Below are 24,106 nucleotides of genomic sequence, written 5' to 3' on the forward strand. Positions count from 1 at the left end.
AAGGTAGAAGGTGATAAGCACGAGGGGAAAGGTACAGATAAAGTGCCATGGCAAATCAGAAGATATAAAGATTACTGCCATCTGAAGCAATCGAGGAAAGCTTCATGGGAGGAGAAGTATTTGAGCAAGGCTTTGAAACTTGTAGGATCCATACATGGGAAGCCGATGAATAGAGGTCGTTCTGATCTAAGGAACAGCAAGGGCATGGGAGAGAGAAATTATAGGGCACTTATAGAGAAGAGATCAAGCCATTTTTCTAGAGCAAAGGGTAGGCAAAGTGGGAAATAAAAACGGAAAAATTGGCTAGGCTCAGATTGTGAAGGACCTAGAATGCTCGATTAGGGTGTTTGGATTTTTTAATAGATGAGTTTTAATGAGAGGAATGACAGACGTTAGTCACGAAACGATAGCATCAATTAAAATGGATTAGAAGGGAAGAAAACTAATGGTAGGGAGGCCAGCTAGCAAGATAGTAAAGTCGTTTTGTTGAAGAACACTGGGAAAGAGGAAATAATAATAGAAATGGGGAGGAAAATACTAGAAATATTTCAATCAACAGAATTTGATACCTGATTGAACATGGGAAGAGTAAAGATTGACCCAAACATCTAGAATTTGAGGGACAGATTGTTCATAAATGTCATTAATAGAAATAAAAACACAAGAGGAGAAGCTGGTTGCAGAAAAATAATTAGTTAATGTTTGGCCATGCAGAATTTAATGTGCAGATGAGACACTTAGGTGAAGGTATCTAGATGGATACTAGAAATGTGAAAAGAAGGTCAAGGTCAAAGCTGGTGATTTGGATTTAAGAGTCACCTGGGTCAAAAGAATAATCCAAGTCATAAGGTTGGGTGAGTCTGCCAGAGGAGTCAGCATAGAAAGAGCTGAGAAGCAGGCCAAGAGCATATCCCTAAGAAATACATATGTAAGAGTCCAAAGAAGAAGAAAGACAACATCCAGGGAGGTAGGGGGAGAGCACAGCCAAGGGAGAAGTTTCAAGTGTGAGCACCTTCAACAATGCCTAATGCCACAGAGAGCCTGAGAATGATGATGACTGAATTGACCATTGAATTTGGCCGCTGGGAGGGAGGCAGAGGCAAGGTGACACTTGCTTAAAGAAGTAAGGGATTAAGTGAAAGTGTGGACTTTTGGAAAGGAACAGGAAAAGTATATAGGCCAAGGGGCAGGAGAGAATGGAGAGGGGAAAATGTAGACTCAAGAAAGAGAGGCCGTAATTGGTGAAGCCACTGGATAAGGAAGGATTCAGTACTTGGGTCTCCTCACCTGACATACCCATCACCCAAAAGAAGCAATTACCCACTCGCTCCCTTTGTCCTTGCTTATTGTCTAAACCATGTCATCTGGACCCACCAGAACTCCACTTTCTGATGTGTTCCGCCTTTCCTGGATCCTGACTGTTTCCCTGTAGCCTTGAAGGCTCTCCTTGCAGAGGATGCTTGATACTTAGCTCCGATACTGACATTGGCCTCCCTCTTGGTCCACAGCTCGTACTCACTCCCAGAATTTTGCCAGCTCCCATCTAGCCTAGGAAAACACCCTGCCCAATCCAGTCTTTCCATAAGATCCCATATCTGGTACAAGCCCATGAGGGCAAGGGTTAAATTTAGAATGTAGGAAATCTAATTTGTTTTTCAGAAATAGAAAGAAAAGAGAACACAAGGGAGATGAAGATTGAGAAAAAATTTGAGCTGGAGATGAGGGAAGTTCATGTTGGACAGCTTGTAACCTCTCGGTGAAGTATACAGCAGAGTCGTCTGCAAAGCATGAAGGTAGCAATAGCAGGGTTTCAGAAAAATAGAGAAGATTGCATACAAGCCTAACATTTGTAATTTGTATTGCTTTTCCAATTGACTTCCATTATAATTTTACAATATGTTCTTACTCAGATATGCTAGACTCTAATTCTTCAAATAGAGAATTCCAGTATTATCAAAGAGCTTTCTGACGGCTCTTTATCAAAGGCATTCTAATATGCTCTCTCTGGAAGTCAATATAGTCACAGGAATAATCAAGTTGAAGTTTCATACACAAAGCTTGTTAAGATATTCTATTTCTAAGAGTGCTTCAATAACCCCAGTGGAGTTCAATGTTTAAATGGCCCAAGTAGTTATCCAACTGCTTCTAGATCTTAACAAAAATCATTAACTAAAACAAACAAGCAGGAAGACAATGTGAGATTGACTTTCCAGATGGACCAGTATTGGATTGGTTAGGGATTCTGAAGTCAGGCAGGATTGGAATACCTGGAGCTCCCTTACCAGCAGTATCAAACAGCAGGAGACAGCAGGAGGGCATTGTGGCATCAGACTTCCTGGATCCAGACTGTGACTATCCTACCTACTTAATGTGGGCAAATAACTCTCCCAAAGCCTCCGTTTCTAATATCCGTAATAATGACATTCTAACCTGTAAAGGAGCGGGCTCATACTATAGACATCATGGGACTGCTGGGAAGGTTACATGAGGTGGATCCTACATTTAGGGTAAATGGCCCTGCAGCCAGGTTGGGTTGCTTAAGTTCCGTACCAACTCTGCCAGGTCTAGCCATGAGAACTCAGGTAAGCGCTTCTCTATGCCTCAGTTTTCTCATCTGCAAAACGAGAATAACAGTGTGTTCTTCACAAGTCTGTTGTGAAGATTGAGTGACATGATACTATAAAGCACTTAACATAGTGTCTGACATACAAATGCTTAATAAATCTTATCTATTATTATTATGTATTCAGTGCGATGCTTGACTCATGGTCAGCACTCAATAAATGGTTCTAAACTATTCTAAAGGGAAAGTTTTCTGTCTCTTTGAGACGATTTTAATCCAGTAGTAGGTATAGGTTTACCTAGAGCCTAACTGACAATGCTGGCGTTCCAACTACCGTTCCTGTAAGATGTCTTTACACGGTTGTAAAAAGATGGGCTTCTGAAAACTAAAATATCTTAGAAATAAGGTCTGTTTAACACTGCACCTGAGCAGGACTCATATAAATCACAAATGGCCACAAGATTTTAAGTAGCTGCTTTGACATGAACAAAACAGTGAAATAATTTCAAGCTGAAGAAACACCATAAAAATTAACGGACACAGAGCCACAGGCAACGATGCCCCCGCTTGGTTAGGAAATGTTAAGAAACAGGAGTGCTGGGCCGACCAGCTGGCCCACTGCCAGGAGCGCTGCTGTGAAAGAGCGCTGTGAAGACTGATACATGTTGACTAAGAGTTATTTTGGTCCTTTAAAAGTGAACTGTTTCCTATATGTTGTGTTAAACAAATTATCTTTGAGTTCTTAGATGTCTTTTTTCTTGCTGATTTATATGACATTTTATAGCACTGACTAGCATATAAGAGATACTTAATATATGATGGTTGAATAAATGAATGAAGTATGAGGAGTCCCACCAGAAGAAGACACATTGGGGATCCTTTAGACCAAGCAAGATCACCTTCCCCAAGGGACTCTGCTCCTCCATACCTGCTCTGAGATACCTACTCACTGTCTCCATCAGGCACCTCCAGATCCTGTGACATCCTGGGCCCTGGCTTTGACCCATATTTTCCTTCTGGAGATGGAGTGACTTAGACTTCAGCTTTTAGTCCTGGCTTGTCCTGGTTTCTCCCTCAATATGGCTTCACTTCTGGTGACTTGGCCTTCCCTGATTTCATTTCACCTTGAAGCCTCCACCCACTTCCCAGATAAACCTGAGTCACTAGCTCTCCACTCCTTGGCTTTCTGCTCTCTACCTCTGTCACCCATGGGATAGAGGCTTTTGTGCAGCTGTGGCGCCGGCAAGCTCTAGAATTAACTTCTTGGATCCTGTCTGTCATGCCTGCTCTGCCCATTAAGCCACAATATGCATAGAGGAATACCACTGCCAGCCCAAGACTGTGCAGAAGGTCCTAGCATTCCTAAATATTTTTAAGACTGAAGTCCATCACCTTTTTCCTACAGTTTTTCCCCTAAGCCTTACAAATACATTTGAAAGAAATAGAAGATTCTGCCCAACCTCTTGGCATAGCTCAGCTTTAGCTAAAATCTTTGATCTGTTGACTTCGGCACAGATGCTTTGAAGTCTGGGATTCCTCATAAACCACCTCTCCAGTAGGGTTAGCGATAAAAATCTCCCATGATAATAAATACAGTTTCCTGCTTGGCTGCATCAGGAATCTACAGCTTAATTGGGGTGGATTTTGAAGGATGCCTTCGGTGGTAGCTGGATCTGGAAGCTTCGGTGGCAATAGCTTAGCCATAGCTTAGCCTTGGCCTAAAGTGCTCTTTTGCTTCCGCTCACTCAGTTTGAACTGGAATAAACCACTCTAGATAATGAGTTTCAGGAAGTTCTAAAGAGTCAGTCCATTTGGGCTGCCTAAGTGGAGATAGCTGTGATTCTGTCCAGATGACTGTGCCTACTGAAGCTGATTCAATGCTCCTTAAATACCAGCTCAGGTATCTGCATAATTATTTTCAAACTTGGTAGCCTCCTTAGGGACCATTTGAAATTGATGCACTTAGGCTAACCTGACTCCCTCTTTGTATTTGGGCAGGCACGCCGCTGTGCCATTTACAAGCCCCCACTGGAGAGAAAGAGTGGAAAAAATCAGCTCTGGGGTAACGAGGCCTCTATCAAAGGATGAATCTTCTCACGAAGCCACCCTGGCACCTACATTCCCATCAAGTTCTACCAACCTAAGCAGTTTCAGGAGCTACAAACTCTGGTTGATAACAAGGAACCAAGTCACTTTCTACCAATGCTGTCCTCAATGTTACCATATTAGAAATATTCCATGAAGCTGTATGCTCACTGCATTCCATGTAACGCCATCTCCCGGAGCCAAGCGCTGCAGCAGTCATCGTCGCTTCACCAGAATTGCAACCATTGGTGGCCAACCATGAGAAACCAGCCACTCGTGGTAACTATTAGTTTCACTAAAAGACTGTAACCCTGAATGTAATATACATCCCTCATTTTCCTATAGGTCTCAGAATTTGTAGTCTGCCTCAGAGCTGGCATTTTGCTCCTCTAACAAAGTCTGTGGTTTTCCTGGACTCTGTCCAGAAACCAGCAGCCAAGCAAAGCCTTCCTGAGATGTTCTGGAAGTATCAAGACTACCAGTATCCTTGTAGTACCATGGAAGCTACCATCTTGGGGTACTAGGAGCCCCTATTATGATGGGGTATGTTCACTCTCCCAGAATATAGATCCAGGTACTCTGAAATTTCTTTCCAACCAGATTGTGACAGTGCCCCAAGTGAGCAATACCATCTTTTGGTACATGTTGGATTGGGGCACAATAAAATTCTGGATGACTGTCTCACAACTCCAGGGACCTGGCCCACTCTCTCATACAACTCGGAATTGCTGCTAGCCATACTGGCTCTTTGCTGAGCTGAACCAATCCAAATATGACACCGTAAAGGTCAATTCTCTGGAATCATCTCCCCTCAAGACGTTCAATGATATGCATGATTGGGGCAAGCCACCAAGCTCCAACAGTCTCTAGTAAATTTGGGGTTTGTGGAATATTATGGGATAGATATGGGATATATTTATATTATATGTAGTTCCTGCCATATTTCTCCATCCTAACTTCCAAGCTTATCAAACTGCTTAAGGAAACAAGCCAAGCATCATAAAAGACCCAAAAGCCATTTGAAAATCACAAAATGATCCACCCTGCATCTACTCTAGTACACACACACTATCAGGGTCTTTTCTCCCCCAAGCATATGTTCCGAACAGACCTGAGGAATATTTCTCAAAGTATGGTCTAGAAACCAACTACATCAGAGTGACTTGACATTCTTGTTTAACATGCTTAATCTTAGGCTCTGCCCCAGACCTACTGAGTCAGATGCACTGGAAATAGGCTCAGGAATAGGCAATTTAAACAAGCAACTCAAGTTATTCTTATATCCCTAAAACTTGAAAACTGTCACTGTAGCAGCATCTTTCCAAACTCAGCCCTGACTCAGCATTTTCACAAACCTATTCTTCAGATTTACCACTCCGCATCCCCTGCCCCACGCAGCCACCCTGCCAAAGTGATATGACACGGGACAGGAAGTTAATGACCACAAAAGCAGCATAAAACTTGAAAGCGTTATTTGGAAGAGGGCCATGTTTCCAACAATGACAAAAACAGGCTGTTGCAATGGAGAAGAGCATCCAGTTGTCCAAAGATTAAGCCAAAAGCCCAGTCGTGGGTTCACAGGCCCTCCTACTGCCAAGGCCTGGGCAGGCGAGGCCGAGCAGGAACAGCTGAGAGCAGCTAGCCACAGGTTGTAGTCAGTCAGGTCAGGGAGCCACGTTTGTAGCTGGGAACCCAGAAAGACTGGCAGAGTGGGAGCATTGAGTACTAGCAGGCAGCTGGAGAAAATGTGGTTGGGTATTTAAAGTAAGGTATGGTGCTAGAAGAGCTCAGAGTGGGGGAGGAGACACTGAGAACAGTCAGGGCAGAAAGAGGGCAATGACAACACCCAGCATAGGAATTCAGGGAACAGGCGAATCAGTAAAGGCCATGTTGACATACACATCAAGACAATGTAAGACAGGCAGTCACATGACATAGGCTAAAGCAGAGCAGTTCATGGTTTAGGCAGTACAATATTATAGCTTTTAACCCAGTCAGCTCTAATTTCTCACAAAGTGAGAAAGGCTTCTGGCAGCTAAGTCTATGCCATGGTTTATAGATGCTTTCTATTCAAGGTACCCACTATATGAAGCCAGGCCAAAAGCCAAACCCAAATTTAGGCAGAAGAGAGAATTTGGAAGTTCATGTCACAGAAAGGACCCTGGGAAGTCTTGCTTCTGGCTCAGCTGGATGGAGATGATCACCAGGGATCAGGATTTACCTTTCTCTCTCAGACAGAAGTTCTCCCTTTGGTGTGTGAAATGACCACTGGCAGATCGTGATATCCATCCCACCAACTCAGTCCAGCTGGAAGCAATAGGACTGTCTGCAGATAGGTCTGAGAAGAATGTCCTGGGGAGGATTGCCATCAGCCTGACTGGGGGTGATGTGCATTGCTTTAGAGTGGAGGATGTTTATAGTGGGGGGCAGGGTGACTAACCTGTCCCCCAGTTGGGGGGGATTCTTTCAGTTTTAAAACTGAAAGTCTATGTCCTGGGGAATTCTCTTTCTTCCAGGCAAACTGGGAAGATTGGTCACCCTGGGTGGAGTCAGCCTTACGTTTTCTATACGGAATAAGTTCTCCACAGGAAACAGCACTTCTGTTACAAGATGAAAAGAGAAGAGGGGCTGAAGCAGGGGGAATAGTCATCTCACCCAGGCCAGATACATCCAGTGCCTGGTAGAAACACAATAAAAGCCCCCTCCCCGCCCCCTTCTCTGGGGCCACACCAGGGCAACCCGTATCACTGGCCCAGGCCACCACCTCGAAGGGTTTCATCCCTCACTAAGCTCAACCAGGGCCTGAAGTTTCTCTCTCAAGATTCTTTGCATGCTCTCCAGGTCCTTAACTGTTCCTCCTTCCTGACCTTGAAGTGATTCTCCTCTCTGGTGACCTGGCACCTTGCTCTTTTGCTTTCATTGCTGGGTTCACCCTGGTTTATGGCTTTTGCGTCTCTGTACCTCATAGTAACTCTGCCCACATTCCTCTGATGCCATTATTGCATCTTGCTTGGATGCGGCCTGACGTTCTTTCAGCAGAGTCTGCGCAGCCCACTGCCCCTAAGGTTTGCCAAAGCCTCTGTACTGGTGCAGGTCACCACTGCCCCCACCTGGTTCCAGGTGGAATTAACAGGGCTGTCCATCCAAATCGTGTTAACTGTGAGGTGGGGGCTTAATCCTTATAGTCACAGCTCTTAGCTCTCTGACCTTACACACGCATGCACACACACCCCCACCCCCTAATCCTTACAATTCTGCAGTGCAGGCACGTTTGTTCGAACTTCACAAATGAGGACACTGAGACTTAGAGGAGTGAAGTAACTTGCCCAAATTCACAAAGCCAGTCAATTCTGAAGTCAGAATTCACAACCGTGAGCTATTTCTACTGTACCCTGCTGACTCTATCAGGCAACATGATGGTGGCAACTAGTTGAAAAAGTAAGGTCACAAATGACAACCTGTGAAGACTGTTTTTTTTAAGTTCTGCTCAATGTGTATATATATCCTTATATAATTGACGCTCAATAATGTCAAACACATTATGTGGAATTTTTCAGAATTTTAAAACTAGAATCTACCTCTCCCACTTAAATAGTGAAGAAATTATTTTAAAATGTATTTTAAAATTATGCCCCAATAACTAATGCAGTAGCTTCTAGATCTAGAATTCTAAATTTATTTACTCTCAATTATGAATACTCCACCTTTTTTCTTCATGAAGCAAATATTGTTCGAAACCAGTGGTTTTCAATGCGGCCAGTACAGTTTGTGAGGTCAAACTGATTGATTTCAAGTATTGAGGTGTTATTTGCCTTTCACGCTCAATCTTCCCGTAAGTCAGACACTGAAGAATTCTTAAAACACGTAAAGCAATGCTGTATTTCTCACTAAAGTTTTTCTTTCAGAAAATACAGTTATTTTTCATAAACATATGTTATTCGTGTTAAAATGTAATGACGTTTTTATATTTAAAAATAAATTAATAAACATATTTTAAATTTCTTAGTTTTAATTTCTAATACTCAAGTATCAATTTGTACAACTCACATAAACAAATGTTCTTTGGGGTCCTCAACAATTTCTAAGAGTATAAAGGAGACCAAAAGCTTTGAGTACAGCTGCTCTAATCAAGAGATTTTTGTGGTGAAATTCTAAATTAAAAGTTCTCTCTAGTAAGTATGCTTTGATATTCCTGAAAACTGGAAAAGATAGGGACATTCCATGAATTAGGAGAGTGTGCTATTATTACAAAAGAAAAAGAAACCCAATAAACTTGCAATTTGAAATTCCTGTCAGTTACTCATTGTGTCTGTTTGTCAACGTGTAGGGTAGCTCTCATCTGAGTCCCTGTATTTGTGGCTCAAATAACACTCCTAATGCTCAGCAACTCATTTAAATTGACCTTAGAAATAAAGTCAAAGGGCAGAAAATTAGTGACAAAATCTAAGAATATTTTTAAAGCCATTTTTTCCCTTTAAATGGTATATCCAGTTGGAAAACTCTTAATGGCGATCTAAACAATTGAGGCATTCAAAACAAGGATTGCAGAGAATTAAATAATCACTTCAACTGAATTAGGAAGAAGAAAAAGTGGTAAGTGCAGAATTAGAGATATAAAGTGCATCCTGGGGAAAGAGAAACAGCCACAACTGAGCAACATGAAGACCTTGTCTGCACTTATCCCATTTGTTCTCTTTTCTTCATTCTCTGAGTTACAACCTTAGAAGGTGCTTAAACCTTTTCTCATTTATTTTCCTCTTTGGATCCAATCGAGGGGCTGCTGAAATAGTTCTAAATGAGGATCACAATGATTAAACTTATTAAGAAGAGTTTGGTGTGGGAAGGGCAACAATGATTTCTTTAAAATAATTTTTATTAAAGTATCTTTTTAACTTAACCAACTTTGGCTAGTAAAAGGATGTTGGCAGTATTTCAGGAGTTATCTCCTAGGGTCACTACAATTGGGAGGAGTCTTAATTGTTCCGTCATTTCACAACACACCACACACCTGTTGAGTAACCACCAAGTGGCAAGTGCACTCCTGAGACCTGATGACAGGAGAAGACCGAGAGAGCCCCTGTCTTCTGAGAGTTGCCCAGTCTAGTAGAGAAAGCAACAGTGAGGCTCAACCTGACATGGTGAATCTTCTCCGTTTATTTGATTGTATGACATTTTACCTCCCCTTGTTGGTTCCTTTCTCCTTCCCTTTCTCAAACAAACACAACTGCCTAGCAACGCATTCATTTACTAAATTAAATAAAAATGAATTCATTTTGAGAATTTGGCTGTACTTGTTTAGATCACTGAAGTCACGCCAAGATGCCATGAAACATGAGCTGGAAACCCAATCACTTCTCACCAGGCTTCAAGTCTCCACACAATTTAAATAATTTTCTGGAGACAGTGATGCTTTGTGTTGGATCAGAAGTTAAGAATATTGATTGAGGAGGGAGAATGAGAGAATTTTTATTTCAACTGTTAGGATGTATCTGAGAAAGTAGGGAGTCTTTGAAGAAAAGCAGGAAGGGTACGACTTTGAATTTTTTGTACTATCTGTAACCTTGGTCCTTGTATATTTGCCCTAGATTTCAGAGCTTTAAAGTAGCAATGCATTTAATTAGAAATATCAAATATCTTGTTTATTCAAAAACTCTACTTGTGTCTTGGAAACATAAAACAATAGAATATAGGCCCTTGCCTTCTGGGTATTTACAGATATTTAGGAAGAAAAAGAGATGCATAACAAAATGATTAAATGGTAACAAAGCAACCAGCCAAAAGGGGGCAAATGGAGTCTATCCTCTATTGAGCCCATTTTCTCTCTAGAAAATAGCTTCACATTTAAAGAAACGCTTGACTTAGTACATTTATTGAATACATGACCACCAAAATTGAATAACTACGCACTTAAACATGTGCATGTATGAACACAAGACTGAGAAGCCAGAATAAGAAAAGCCATGTCAGATGATCCAGTTATAAGCCAAGATGGAGGGGACCCTTGTCCTGTGGCAGAAACCTCTCTGAACGTTCCACAAGCACAGCCCCAGTTTTCCACACAGCTCTATGCCGTACTTCTAAGTCAGACAACCCGTTGGAATCTCTACCTCCTGGAACGTTAAATGTCAGTACATTGGCCAGTAAACTAACAAATCCATGAGTTAATTTTATTAAAGTAGATATAGCCCTGAAGATGCCTCATTTCACTTCTAAACAGTGATGAATATATTTAAGACAATCTCCTCAAAAACCTATTGAGTTTTCAAAGACCTTCTTCAAATAAACGCTACTAGTTGCCCCTCATGCATTTCCTTTTCTTCTACAGCAATAAAATTTTACTGTAGAAGAAATTTAAATTTAAAATTTAAATGTCCAGCTTAAAATTTTACCCAATTTTAAGCTGGACATAGGACTATCTTAAATTAACATTAAATTTTCCAGCCTCTCATGCAGATTGTGTGGACTCATGACTAAGTTCTGGCTGATAGCATGTGATTATTATATGAAACTTCCTTCTCTTTCCTCCTCTCTGCTGGCTGGAATGTAGATGTGATGACTGGAGAAGGAGCAAGCACCTTAGATCATGAGGTGACATTGATAACAGAAGCCGTAAATAGAAGAGCAACAAGATAAAAAGGCTAGTTTCCCAACACGTTACCAACCCTAGGTCACCATCTCCCAACTTTGCATAAGAGAGAAATAAACTTTATATTATCTTTATCTTTATATTATCTTTATAAAGCCATGATATTTTGTGTCTTCTTTCACTGAAGCTAAACCTAAGTCTAATATTCATCTAAATTCCAAAGAAAAAAATTAAAAACAATCATTTAGAACTGCACAATTGAATATAGCAGCCACTATTCACAGGTGTCTACTAGCACTTGAAATGTGGCTGGTCTGAATTTAGATGGGCTGTAAGGATAAAATATACATTGGATTTAGAAAACTTCAAATGAAAGAAAGAATGTAAAATAGTTCATTAATGACTTTTTATATTGATTACATTTTGAAATAAAAATATTTTAATATATTGGGTTAAAAAATATTATTAAAATTAATTTCACCTGACAGCAGAGAAAACTATCAACAAAATGAAAAGGCAGTCTACTGAATGGGAGAAAATATTTGCAAATCATATATCTGATAAGAGGTGAATATCCAAAATATGTAAAGAACTCATACAACTTTGTAGTAAAAAACAAAAAACAATTAAAAAATGGGGAGAAGATATGAATAGACATTTTTCCGAAGAAGACATACAGATGGCCAACAGATACGTGAAAAGATGCTCAACATCACTAATCATCAAAGAAATGCAAATCAAAACCACAATGAGATATTACCTCATACCTGTTACGATGGCAATTATCAAAAAGAAAAGACATAAGTGTTGGCGAAGATGTGGAGAAAAGGGAACCCTTGTGCACCACTGGTAGAAATGTAAATTGGTTCAGCCACTGTGGAAAACAGTATGGAGGTTCCTCAAAAAACTAAAAGTAGATATACCACATGACCCAGCAATTCCACTTCTGGGTGTCTATCCAAAGAAAACCAAAATGCTAACTTGAAAAGATACATGCACTCCCCAGGTTCATTGCAGCATTATTTACAACAGTCAAGATATGGAAACAACCTAACAACAGATAAAGAAAATGTGGTGTGTATATACATGAGGGAATATTATTCAGCCATGAAAAAGAATGAAATTTTTGCCATTTGTAACAACATGGATAGACCTTGAGGGCATTATGCCGAGTGAAATAAGTCAGAGAAAAATGAGTACGGTACGATCTCACTTATATATGGAACCTAAAAAAAGAAGAGCCAAGTTGATAGACACAGAGAAGAGATTGGTAGTTGCCACAGGCGGGGTTGGGAGATGGGCAAAATGGGTGAAGGGAGTCAAAAGGTACAAACCTCCAGTTATAAAATAAATAAGGCCTGGGTATGTAATGAACAGCATGCTGACTACAGTTAATAATACTGTGTTGCATATCTGAAAGTTGCTAGGAAAGTACATCTTAAAAGTTCTCAATACAAGAAAAAAATTCTGTAACTAGGTATGGTGATGGATGTCACCTAGAGTTATTGTGATCATTTCACAATGCATACAAATGTTGACTCTTTATGTTGTATATCTGAAACCAATATAATGTCATATGCCAATTGTCCTCAGTAAAAAAAAGACTTCTCTGATGATAATAAATGTGATTTTTAAAATATCATAAAAAATAATTTCACTTGTTTCTTTTTACTTTTTTAATACTGCTAACAGAATGTTTAAAACTACATATACCATCCAAGTTTTATTTCTATTGAACAGGCTTGATATAGAATATGGACTTTTTAGTATGGATCAGTAGCTATCTTCACTGAAGATCAAAAAAGACAAAGAAGGAAGAATATATAGGATTTCAGATTTAGGTCAAGCATGGGGCAAATGTCCTGCCAATAGGGATTTTTCAAAATGAGAATGGAAGATTGATAATTTATCTTTCAAAGAAAGATTATCTGGGATAATTTTACATAAGATTCTGTTTTAGGACAAAAGGTGAATTAAACGCTCAAGGTCTCTGAAGCACAATAATTTTAAAGCTCTGATACAAAACTCAATATCTTAGGTAAAATTCTTCTGTGTTTGTGGAAATACATATATACAAATGACAATACACATGAGACACATATTATTTATATATACTAGCTTTTATTGTATGTTACTAATGTTTTCAAGGACATGAATGGCTTTCTTATTTTTGATGTCCTGTATCTGATTTAAGAGGGTTATTTAAAGTTAATTACAATCTAATGTTCTTCTCTGTAGAGTTTTTCTTGCATTCGCACAATTAAAATTCTGCTTCTATTGAGGCGTTGGATTTGCAGGTCGGCTCACCTAATGAGCATTCTGGCGTAGCTGGCAAAATGGGGCTGGCCACAGCTAATAACTGTCTCTGAGTTCTCTGTATTTAATAACAGTATCTCTTTCCCAAGACCTCTTGCCAAGTACATAGATATGCCCATTAGCCACGGTTTGTATAGTAAACAAAGTGCTTCTGTGTAGGCTGGCTCAATTTCTACAGATATTGTCATCTTTGTGTACATGTGGCTAAGAGGTAGGTCTGTAGTAACAGTATAGCAAACTTTCACTTTCTGAAAATGGAAAGAGTTCCTTATTCTGACTAAGGGAATATTCTGGGCTTTTTTCAGTGTCAACATGGATTTTAAGTTTCAAGCATTTGGATTATACAAAAATACACTTAACCCAAACTACAGAATCAGGTTTTAGAAAGCGAATAAATAATACTCCTTTCTTTCCCTCCCAAGCTTGGAACCAACTGGGAAATAGACATAAGGCAGATAAACGGAGATCAAAATATCAGCTTTAATACTGGGAAAGCCATTGGGAAAATGGCAGTACATCTGTATAGAAAAGGGCTCACTAACGTTCCCTATTCCCACTGGATCTTACAACAGCCCACCTGGGGGCAAGTTTGGGTCTAGTGGTCAAGTGGTCAAGTGCTCTGACTCACTTCCCGTATGTAGAATTTTGGACGAGATACCTTCCCTTCCAAGCAGTTTGTTGTTAGTGCTGTGGAGTCAATTTGGGCTCCTAGTGACCCTGTGTACAGCAGAGTGGAGCCCACCTGGTCTTTTTGTGCCATCCCCTCGCCTTCCAATGCTACATCAGACTATGCTCTGCTACTATTCATAGGGTTTTCATGGCCAGGTTTTTGGAAGTGGGTGGCCAGATCCTCCTTCCTAGTCTGTCTTAGTCTGGAAGCTCCACTGAAACCTGTCCACCTTGGGTGACTCTGCTAGCATTTGAAATATCAGTGGCATAGCTTTCTGCATCACAACAACACGCAGCCACCACAGTATGACAATCCACAGACAGACCAATAGGTGCTATGGTTCCCTGACTGGGAAACAAACCTGGGCCATGGGTAGTGAGAGTGCCAAATCTTAACCACTAGACCACCTGAGCTGGTTCTTCTAGCAAGACTTGTAATAATTTCCTAAGGCTGCTATGACAAATTACCAAAACTTGGTAGCTTAAAACAGAAATTTATTCTCTCACCGTTCTGGAGGCTCAAAGTCTGAAATCAAGTGTCGGCAAGGACACACTCCCTCTTGAGTACTTGTTGTGTAACAGCCACTAAGCTAGATGCTAGGAATACAGTGGAGAATGAGAGAGATGTGATTCCTGCCCTCATACAGCTCAAAGTCTAGTGGTGGAGGCAGACATTAAGCAAACATTTTGCAAAGATATGGAGGTATGGATAAATACAATTTGAAAAAGAAAAAAAAATTAATTTTCCCTGGTACAAAAAGGAAAAGAGACTCTCCCTCCCTCCTTTCTTTTCAGAACATTTTCTTTAGAAAACTTGAATTGTAAATTTTTTCTTTGTCTCTTTTTAAAACCTAAACCTCTTGCCAGCTTTATAACCCAGAAATGTCTTTCTCAAGGACCTAGGAACTGTCAACAAAAATATCTGGAGTACAAGAATTTAGTTAGGAAAGCTGTATTGCTCAGTTTGCAAACCAGGGAGACGTGGCCTTCAGCAGCAAAGTGAAAGCATGCTCTGGGAGAACAAAGAAAAGGGGACTGCCTTTATAGAAAAAAGTTCTTGGTCAGGTTCCCACTCAGATCCGCTTATGCAAATAAGGGATGCAAACCAGCTTAGTCTAGATTGGTTGGCACAGGTCACAGTTTTATTGATGAGGTCTCAGTGGCTGTTAAGGGCTTTTGAAAAATCAAGAACTTTGGCAGAATCAAAGCTTAAAAGCGCATTCTGTGGCTTTTTTGAGAACAGAAAATGTGACTGCATTCTGGTCTGTCAGGAGCACCTGGTTCCATTTTGTTTTGAGGTCTTGGTTAGCCACACAGAGTCCATCGTATCCTGAAGGGATCTTTTTGATCTCATTTTATTCCACAGAGCCATCTTTTTGAAATGTAATCATCAAGGAAGATAGTGTCAAAGAAAATCAGAGTTGGACAGAAGTTAAAGTGGTGAAGGCAAATTTTATTCAGGAACTATTGCAATAGGGGAAGAAAGACCTCAATATAGAACTGAGTTCCATTCTGAATACAAGGACAAGTGGGGACCTACAGCCAAGGAGCAGGGTTGGGGGGCAGTGGATGGAAAATTACAAAGAGGAAACATCTAGGATAAGGGCTAAATGGACTTGAAAAGTTATTGAGGAAGGCAGGCCAGAGTGGTGAGCTACAGAGGGCAGGGAGGAGGAATCTCATCAGATATCAAGGGTGGGAGGCTTCTTGCTAGGCTGACCCAGCAGCATTCTTGCTAAAACTGGTCTAACAGGGCCAAGAACGGAGTTCAAGGGTGAGGCCTAGTCAAAAATGACTCAGGGAATCCTGAATAAAGTTTGATTAGAGAGAGAGTCTTTGTCATAGCACCCCTATCTCCCAGTTTCGGTGGGAGGGTAGAAGCTAACTTCAGTGGGTGCCTTGCTCCAAAACTACCTTCTGTCATAAAGACATGAGTTTATTTTTCCTTTAAATAAAGCCAATTAGCTAACACAGATGGTCACCCCAATTACCACGTGAATTTAGGATGAACTCAATGTTCACTCTAAAAGTAAGACAAATGGTACTGTCAAGTCCTCTTATTTGAGGACTAGTTATCATTTGAGAACATGCATGGGATAGGCTGTGTCTGCTTGGCTATATAAAAGAGTGAGGTTCTTTCTGTCTGCACTCTCTTTAGAGGGTTGCCTGTGATACACATCATATTCTGGTTTAATGCTTATTCAGTAATAAAACTGTTTTCCTTTCCTTCTACTTTTGCGGAGGTTTTCTCGGCTGTCAGGAGATTTGCGTTTTAATCATATTTCCCCAACAAAGAGAATGAGAATTCTCAAGCACTATTGGTGGGAGGAAAATCTGGGAGAGCCATTCTGGAAAGTCATCAGGTGATATTTAGTTAACTATGTAAGTATGTTTGCCTTTTGCCCAATAGTTCTATTCCTGGCCTATAACCCAGAGAAATTGTCCTTAAGACAACAATTACATGGCTGTTCAATACAGTATTGTTTATTGGAGTCAACCTAGGAGCCCATCACTAGCAGAACAAACAGAAGAGAAAACATGGCAGATATATGTAGTAGAATACTGCGCAGAATATAGAAACAACGAACTACATGAACACACACAAACAAGGGTAGATTTTTTGTGAAGATTGGCACCTGAGCTAACATCTGTTGCCAATCTTTTTTTTTCTTCTTCTTCTCCCCAAAGCCCCCAGTATACAGTTGTATATTCTAACTGTAGGTCCTTCTGGTTGTGCTATATGGGATGCTGCCTCAGTATGGCCTGAGGAGCGGTGTCTCGTCCGTGCCCAAGATCCGAACCAGTGGAACCCTGGGCTGCCGAAGTGGAGCGCGCAAACTTAGACACTCAGCCAAGGGACTGGCCCCAAGGATAGATTTTAAAATAGCACCAAATAAAAAAGAATCAAAATAAATTTTATAGCACAGTAGCATTTATATAAATCAAAAATCCAGCCACACAAAACAATGTTGCCTGTTTATCAAAGATACATGCACAACTCAAGGTTTATAAGAAACATTAGATTTGTACCTGCAATTGGGATGAGAGTGGGACTGGAGAAAAAATTGGAGATAAAATAAAACAAGGGCCTTATGGACAAATGATGATAATGTGCTGTGACCTGAGGAATACAGTCAACTTTCTGAGCGTAAGACATAAATAAAAGACAAAAAAAAAGAGGTAAAGAGGAAAGAATTCTCCCACACAAAGAACTGGTCAGCTCTCTAGTGAATTAAGACTACCGTCCCTGCTTAAATTCACTGTCCCTCAACTTGCTACCTTAGAGCTAAACACAAATATAAGCGGGATGGTAAAACGAGGAGGTTATGCTGTCTGAAACAGCGTAAGTGCCTCTTTACAATTCCAATCTGGCTGCCTTCTAAGAAAAGTTTGTCCATTAATTATACGTCACGAAATCATGGACAAAAATTATTTAAATTTTTAAGAAAGATTCACAAGAAACAGTATTCTGTTGCCCTAATTAAAACGTTATTTCAGAGCAACTCCTAACTTTTTTTTTAAGATTTTATTTTTTCCTTTTTCTCCCCAAAGCCCCCCAGTACATAGTTATATATTCTTCGCTGTGGGTCCTTCTAGCTGTGGCATGTGGGATGCTGCCCCAGCGTGGCCCAACGAGCAGTGGCATGTCTGTGCCCAGGATTCAAACCAACGAAACACTGGGTCACCTGCAGTGGAGCAAGCGAACTTAACCACTCGGCCATGGGGCCAGCTCCCCTAACTTTTAATAATACATATTCATTGCCAGACATTAATAACAAGAGGGCCTCTGCTGATGACTTTATAAGTGCCACAAAATTATCTCTTCCACTGTCAAAGTAAACTCTAAGTTGTACTGCATTCATTTTTTAGGATATATCAAATTCAAATGTGGGACGGTGAATTTTCACAGATATCTAATAAAATCATTAACTGGAAAGTACTCATTTGCATAAGGATCAAATGTCAACAAGAAGATAAAAATTAAATTACCACTTGAAATCTCCAGACTTTTGGTTCTCTGGAATTAAACTTAAAAGACATTACAAAGCCAACTTGTAATTAGCTGTCTCCACGTCCTCTACCAATAAGAATAGGGCTTTTTGGGAAATAAATTTCACAACCAATTCAGAAGGTTTTAATTCACAAATTATTACGCAACTCAGGATTGTCTTATTTATGTCTGTCAAGTCACCTCTATTTTGTTTAAATGATTCCTCCTTAAGTCAGGCAGTGACACAGTACATTTGCTATAAGCAGTGGTAATACTATCTTCCCAGTTGTTTTCAGATTCAAGATACATTTACCCGTAAATAAATAGATTTAAATTTATATGTTTTGGCCTTTGTCTAGCAGTATGAACAGAGAGATGAATGAAATGAAGTCTTATTTCACTTAGAATGTTTAATTTACTTGATTTTTAGTAGTTTCAATTTCTTATGTCTCTTGTATAGACCCATAAAGCCATATCATAAAGAAACTTTAAAGGGAGAAAAAGAGATGAACAAGAATGGTCACTGATATTGTATTCTTCCCATGGCTTTTAACTGTAATCACCTTTGGCTCCAAACATCATCTGGACTATATTAACAGGCAATTCCTAACTTTTAAGAATTATTCAGGACAAAGGCTTTAGTTTGGCAAGTCACCAGTGGTTATTAGTCTACAGCTTTACGGGAACTTTGACTCAATTCTTGACTGGCCAAATCCTTGAGCTTCTCCTAGAAATAACATTCTTAAAATTACTTGCTTATATAAGATAAAGAAAACCGTGTGTTAGCTCTCTCCCAGTCTTTCCTGGTTAGGAAAGTCACAACAGATTTCTAACAACATACTTTGATAATCTCTATGCTTTTATCCAAAAAAGTTGCACCCCCCCAAATGAGAAGTTTGATGCAGATAATTCACCTAATTGTTTTCTGATCCAATTTCTTAATATAAAGATTTAGCTTTATAAATTATTGTTCTCTCAGTCTTTAGACTCTAAGATGAAAATTTGCCGAGACGGGTCTTGTTCAACTAGATTTTCAGAGAATACTAAAAGTACAAATATGATTCAGATTTGTTTGATATTTGTTTTAAGTTCCTAACCTACAGATATGTTAATTTATTTTTAATTACTCAATTAATGACAGATGGAAACTGAATTTCCTGTGAAATAAAAAATGTAGAGGGAAAATTAGTTTTAGCTTTTTCTATATGGTTATGTATATTTACAAACAGTCCATATTACAGATAAAATTGAATCATGATAAATATGTTGAATTGTTGACAGTTCTTAGATAAATATTTTAAAAGTCTGCACCCTACTTTTCTTGAGAAAGCAGTTTAAAACAGTCTATTGAATGAGGCGGCCATCTGGTGAGGGGAAAGAGCACTACAGACCCTATGTGGCAAGAACTGAATGTCATAAATATTCTACACAAACCAACTGAACCACAAAGAATATAGTAGCGTTGTCCAACAGAAACGAAATAGAAGTCACATATGTAAGTTAAATTTTTTTAATCACCTCTTTTAAAGAGTAGAAAGAAACGATTTTAATAATGCATTTTTATTTAACCCAATATATCAAAAAAATTTTTAACATTCAATCAATACAAAAATAGTTTATTTTTTTCATATTGTCTTCAAAATACCATGTACATTTTACATCACATCTCAGTTAGAACTAGCTACATGTCCAGTGTTCAATATCCACACGTGGCGGTGGCAGCGGGCTACCACATTGCACAGCGCAGACCTCGAGAACGAACCGAGAGCTGCAGTTACTGCGATTTGCCTCCTACGAAGTTCATGCATTTCTCAGCCTCTCTGGCCACTCTTTAAATTTTACTTTACTTTACTCCCTTTCCCTCTTTAAATTTTACTTTAATTTGTAAATATCCTTTGCCTCCTGAACATTTTGGAATACTTAAACGGCCCTCATAAGCCTGTCCGAGAACAAGAAGACCCTCGGAGGGTCCATCTCTCCTCCGGGGTGCCCAGGGCGTTCGCTTGCCTGCGCTCGCTCGGCGCTCCGCGGCTTCGGGCGGCAGCCCGCCCATTTCTAGCAGGCGGCGGTCGCGGGCCGCGGGCGGGAGGCCACGCTGGGGACCGGGGCCTGTCGCCGGCATCTGGCCGCCTTGTGACATCACAGCGCCGTGCCTTTGGAGTTCCAGTCCTGGGAAGCTCCGGGCTGCCAGGCCCCGAGGGTCAAAGATTTTCATGGGAGAGAGCGGAGGCAAGGGCGAGGCCCCCGCCACCATGCCCACAACTCGTTGCTTCCAGTCGCGTCCTCCGATCCACCGAGAGCAGATGAAAAGATGCGCTCAGGTACCAAGCGACCCGCGAGCGGGGAGGTCCCCAGAATTTCCCAGGAGCACCAGCGGGGTCTTCCGGGTGGACTCCTACCTCTGCTGATTGGTTGGAGGCTGCCACCACGTGATCCAGAAACGGGTCGGCCGCTGCTTTCCCCGCCCCTTTCACTCCGCTGCCCACCCAGAGGTCTCCGGAGGCGGAGTGCGGGTTTCCTAGGCAACCGCAGCGGGCTGTGTGTACACACCAGGCCCGGGGCTAGAGAGGGTGTCGTACCTGCTGCTGCAAGAGCATTGAGAGGTCCGAGTGGACTCCGCTCTGTCTCGGATTGCCCCGGAATCCATCCTCTCTCTGGCATAAGGTGAGTGTCTGTCACCTCGTGGCATTCGGGCGTACATCACAGGTAGCAGGCTCCGGGAGAGAAGCAGCGTTGAGGTCAGAGGAGCCCTGTAATGGTGCAATGGAGATGATAATAATAATGAGAGACGTGACGCGGCTTTATCTGAGGCATCAGGGTGATGGGAGCAAAGCTTAAGAGGAGGAGGAAAGGGAGGGTGGCCCATAGCCACCTGTGCAGCCTTTACCGCACAGGTTAAGATAGTGGGCTGAGAGAAGCAAGTGCTCCTTGGCCAGACTTGATACTGCCTGCTTCGAGCCGGAAGAGCATTTGTTTGGCCCATCAGTGATAATGGATGGATCCCTTTATACCCAAGCGAGGGAACAATTTGACCATAGAAGTCTTCTAGTTTTAGAAGAAAAATTTAATTTTCTCAGAATGACACCCTACCCAGCTGTCATGGCAGACAGAAACGTGGTCCTTTCTACTCTATTATTACACTCTGATTGGTCATATACAGTAAATATTTCTTTGAGTTACATCATATAGGACCCTGTGGCATGGACAGTTAATTCAAACTGTTCTACAAACTTTTATCGGACACCAAGTACGTGCCAGGCACTGTGATAGGTGCATTGTCCCTGCTTTCAGTGAACATGGGAGCTAGTAGGGAGGAACGACCTGTAAGGGTGACAATACAGTGCAACAGGTGCTATATATAGGACATGTGTGGGCCTTAATCATTCTCTCAAGGAAGAGAATGATTATAATACTACCAGAGAGAATTAAAGTCTTCACTCAGAAGATCCTTGATTTAAATCTTTGAGGATGTATGGACTATGTCATAAAGTCAAGGGAAAAAGGTATTTTAGGGAAGGTAGACAGCATATGCCAAAGTACAGAAATAGCCCAGCCTGTGCAGAGAAGTATAGTTGTGGCCGGAGCCTGGGGTACTCTGGGGAGTTTGTGGTCGAGGACAGGAGTCAGCATGGAGACCATGAAGACCTTCGAAGGCGAGCAGCGTGAGCAGATTTACCTTCCCCGAGGCTGGCTGTCACAGTAGCGTAGAGTGCGGATTGGAGGGAAGTGGGACTCTACGGAGGGCATCCAGTTAAGGTGAAGTGATGAGAACCTCAGCCAAGGCAGAGGACATTGGAATGGAGAGGAGGAAAGAAATCTGATAGACATTTAAGAGGTATATGCAGAAGGATTTAATGAGTGAGTGAATGTGGAGGAAAGAGTGGTTGAGGATAAGTCTCGTTTCTATGATTAGAAGGATGTGTCATTTACCAAGAGAAGGCATGCGTTAGGAGAAGCAAGCTGGCTGGAAAATGTAATGAGTTCAGTTTTGAACATACTGATTTTGAGATACCTGTGACGCATTCAGATGGACCTTTCCATGTGGGTAGTTGTATTTGTTGCACAGGAAAGAGGAAAATAAAGATTAGTAATTTTTCACCAGGAAGGAGACAATCAGAAAAGTAGGTTTGAAATAACCAGCAGAGAGAAGCCAAGGAGAAAAATCAAACCAAAGAAGGAAACTTCAAGAAGCGAGTCATCAGCATTGTCAAATGCCATGTCAAGGTCAAGTTGACAGCTGAAACATGTCCAGTGTCTTTGGCAGTTAGAGGATTATTGTTGACCTTGGTAAAAGAAGCTGTAGTGGTCTGAGCTGTGCCCAGTCAGATTGCAGTGAGTTGAGAACTGAATGGAGATTTTTCCTAAATGAGGGCATTGATGAAGGGAAAATAAGGTGAAGTGAGAGGTCAGGTTCATCTCCCAAATATGCATATTTCTGTATCAAGAAAAAGTAGTTTCCTTGAATAAATGGAGAGCTATCCCTTGTTCTCGAGGGAGACTCAGTACTATAAAGATGGAAGTTCTCCCTAAATCACTCTTTACAACGGAATCTCAGAACCCCAAGTGAATTTTTAAAAACTAAACGCAAAATAATCATAAATCTTATTTGGAAAAATAAATATGAAAGAGTAGCCAGGAAATTTGCAAAAAGGATACGAGGTGAGAATTTGCAAATAAATCACAGTAATTAGAACAGGACAGTACTACAGGAATAGACAGAGCTAAGGGAGAGCAAGATTAGAAGGTCAAAATTAGGCTCAAGTATATGTGATAGTTTAGTGACTAACAAAGGGAGCTGTTAATTTCTTCTGGAAGAGATCTCTTGGACATAGACTGGATAATTGGGATCACCATTTGGTGACTTAGAGGGTACTGAGAGCAGGCTTTGTCCCTTGTGTGGTGGTGGGCAGGCAGGCTTTCCTTTGGAGAAGGGGCATCTCTTCTGATGAGAAGAGCCCTCCTTTACTTGGTGTGCCATCTGAGGAAGTCTAGGGAGGGTAAGTAAGCCTAGTGGCCTGCAGCTGTGAGTAGGCCTCTGATGGAGTCTCTAAATGCTTTCAAGTTGTTCCTTGCTAAGTGCTCCCTTGCCTGGCCACTCCTGCAGCCTATGCTGTAATATCTGGGGGTCATCCAAGAATGGGGTAAAGAGACAGTTGCCAGTGGGAAGCAGGGACGGAATGATCAATATTGCCTTCACCGTAGATCCAGCATCTAACAGCTTCTTGCTCTCCCCACTGCCACCACCCTACTCCAACCACCATCCTCTCTCAGGTGCATTATTACAACTGTTGCTTAACTGGTCTCCTTGCCTCTGGCCTTGACCCCTACAGTCTGTTCTCAACAGAGCAGCTAGAGTGATCCTTTTCAAAACAAGACAGTTCATGTTACTCTTCCACTCAAAATCCTCATATAGCTTTCCATCTTACTCATAATAAAATCCAGAATCCTCACAAGGGCCTCCAGGTCACAAGATAGCGCGTGATCTGGCCCTGCAGTGCCTCTCCCACCTCACATCCTACCAGTCTTCATTTCTGTCGCTGTGCTCCAGCCACTGCATTCTCCTTGCTGTTCTGCAGACATGCCCAGTATACTCTCACCCCACTTTTTTGCATTTCCTCTTCCCTCTGCCTGGATGCATTTCCCCCAGATTTCCTCATGGCTCACATGCCCTCATTTCCTTCAGCCCTTTGCCCAGTTGCTGCCTTTTCAGAGAAGTCTTCTCTTTCCTCCCACCCCTATCATTATCTGGTAGATATTAGGCCCTCAAAACATACATTAATGAGTGAGTGAATGAATGAACAGAGAATCCAGCGTATTAGGATAATTTTCTGGCTGTATTTTTCTTTGTGATGCTAGCTGGAGTCCCTCCCCTCCTCGACTCAGCGTGGTGGGACAA

The 24,106-nt window shown here is 41.2% G+C and overlaps 1 protein-coding gene across 5 annotated transcripts in view; it reads left to right on the forward strand.

Moving 5' to 3' along the window:
* The first annotated feature begins 20,698 nt into the window (after positions 1 to 20,698).
* The window catches only part of LRRC9 (leucine rich repeat containing 9), a 115,044-nt gene continuing 111,636 nt past the window's right edge, over positions 20,699 to 24,106 (forward strand). For 4 of the 5 annotated variants that reach the window (XR_006530143.2, XM_044773679.2, XM_070513710.1 and 1 more), the window contains exon 1: positions 20,699 to 20,874. The gene's annotated coding sequence lies outside the window, so the exon portion shown is untranslated. The remainder of the gene's footprint in view (positions 20,875 to 24,106) is intronic. The other variant, XM_044773684.2, reaches the window with a different exon arrangement.

Source organism: Equus asinus, chromosome 7 (assembly GCF_041296235.1).
Source record: "Equus asinus isolate D_3611 breed Donkey chromosome 7, EquAss-T2T_v2, whole genome shotgun sequence".
NCBI lineage: Eukaryota > Metazoa > Chordata > Mammalia > Perissodactyla > Equidae > Equus > Equus asinus.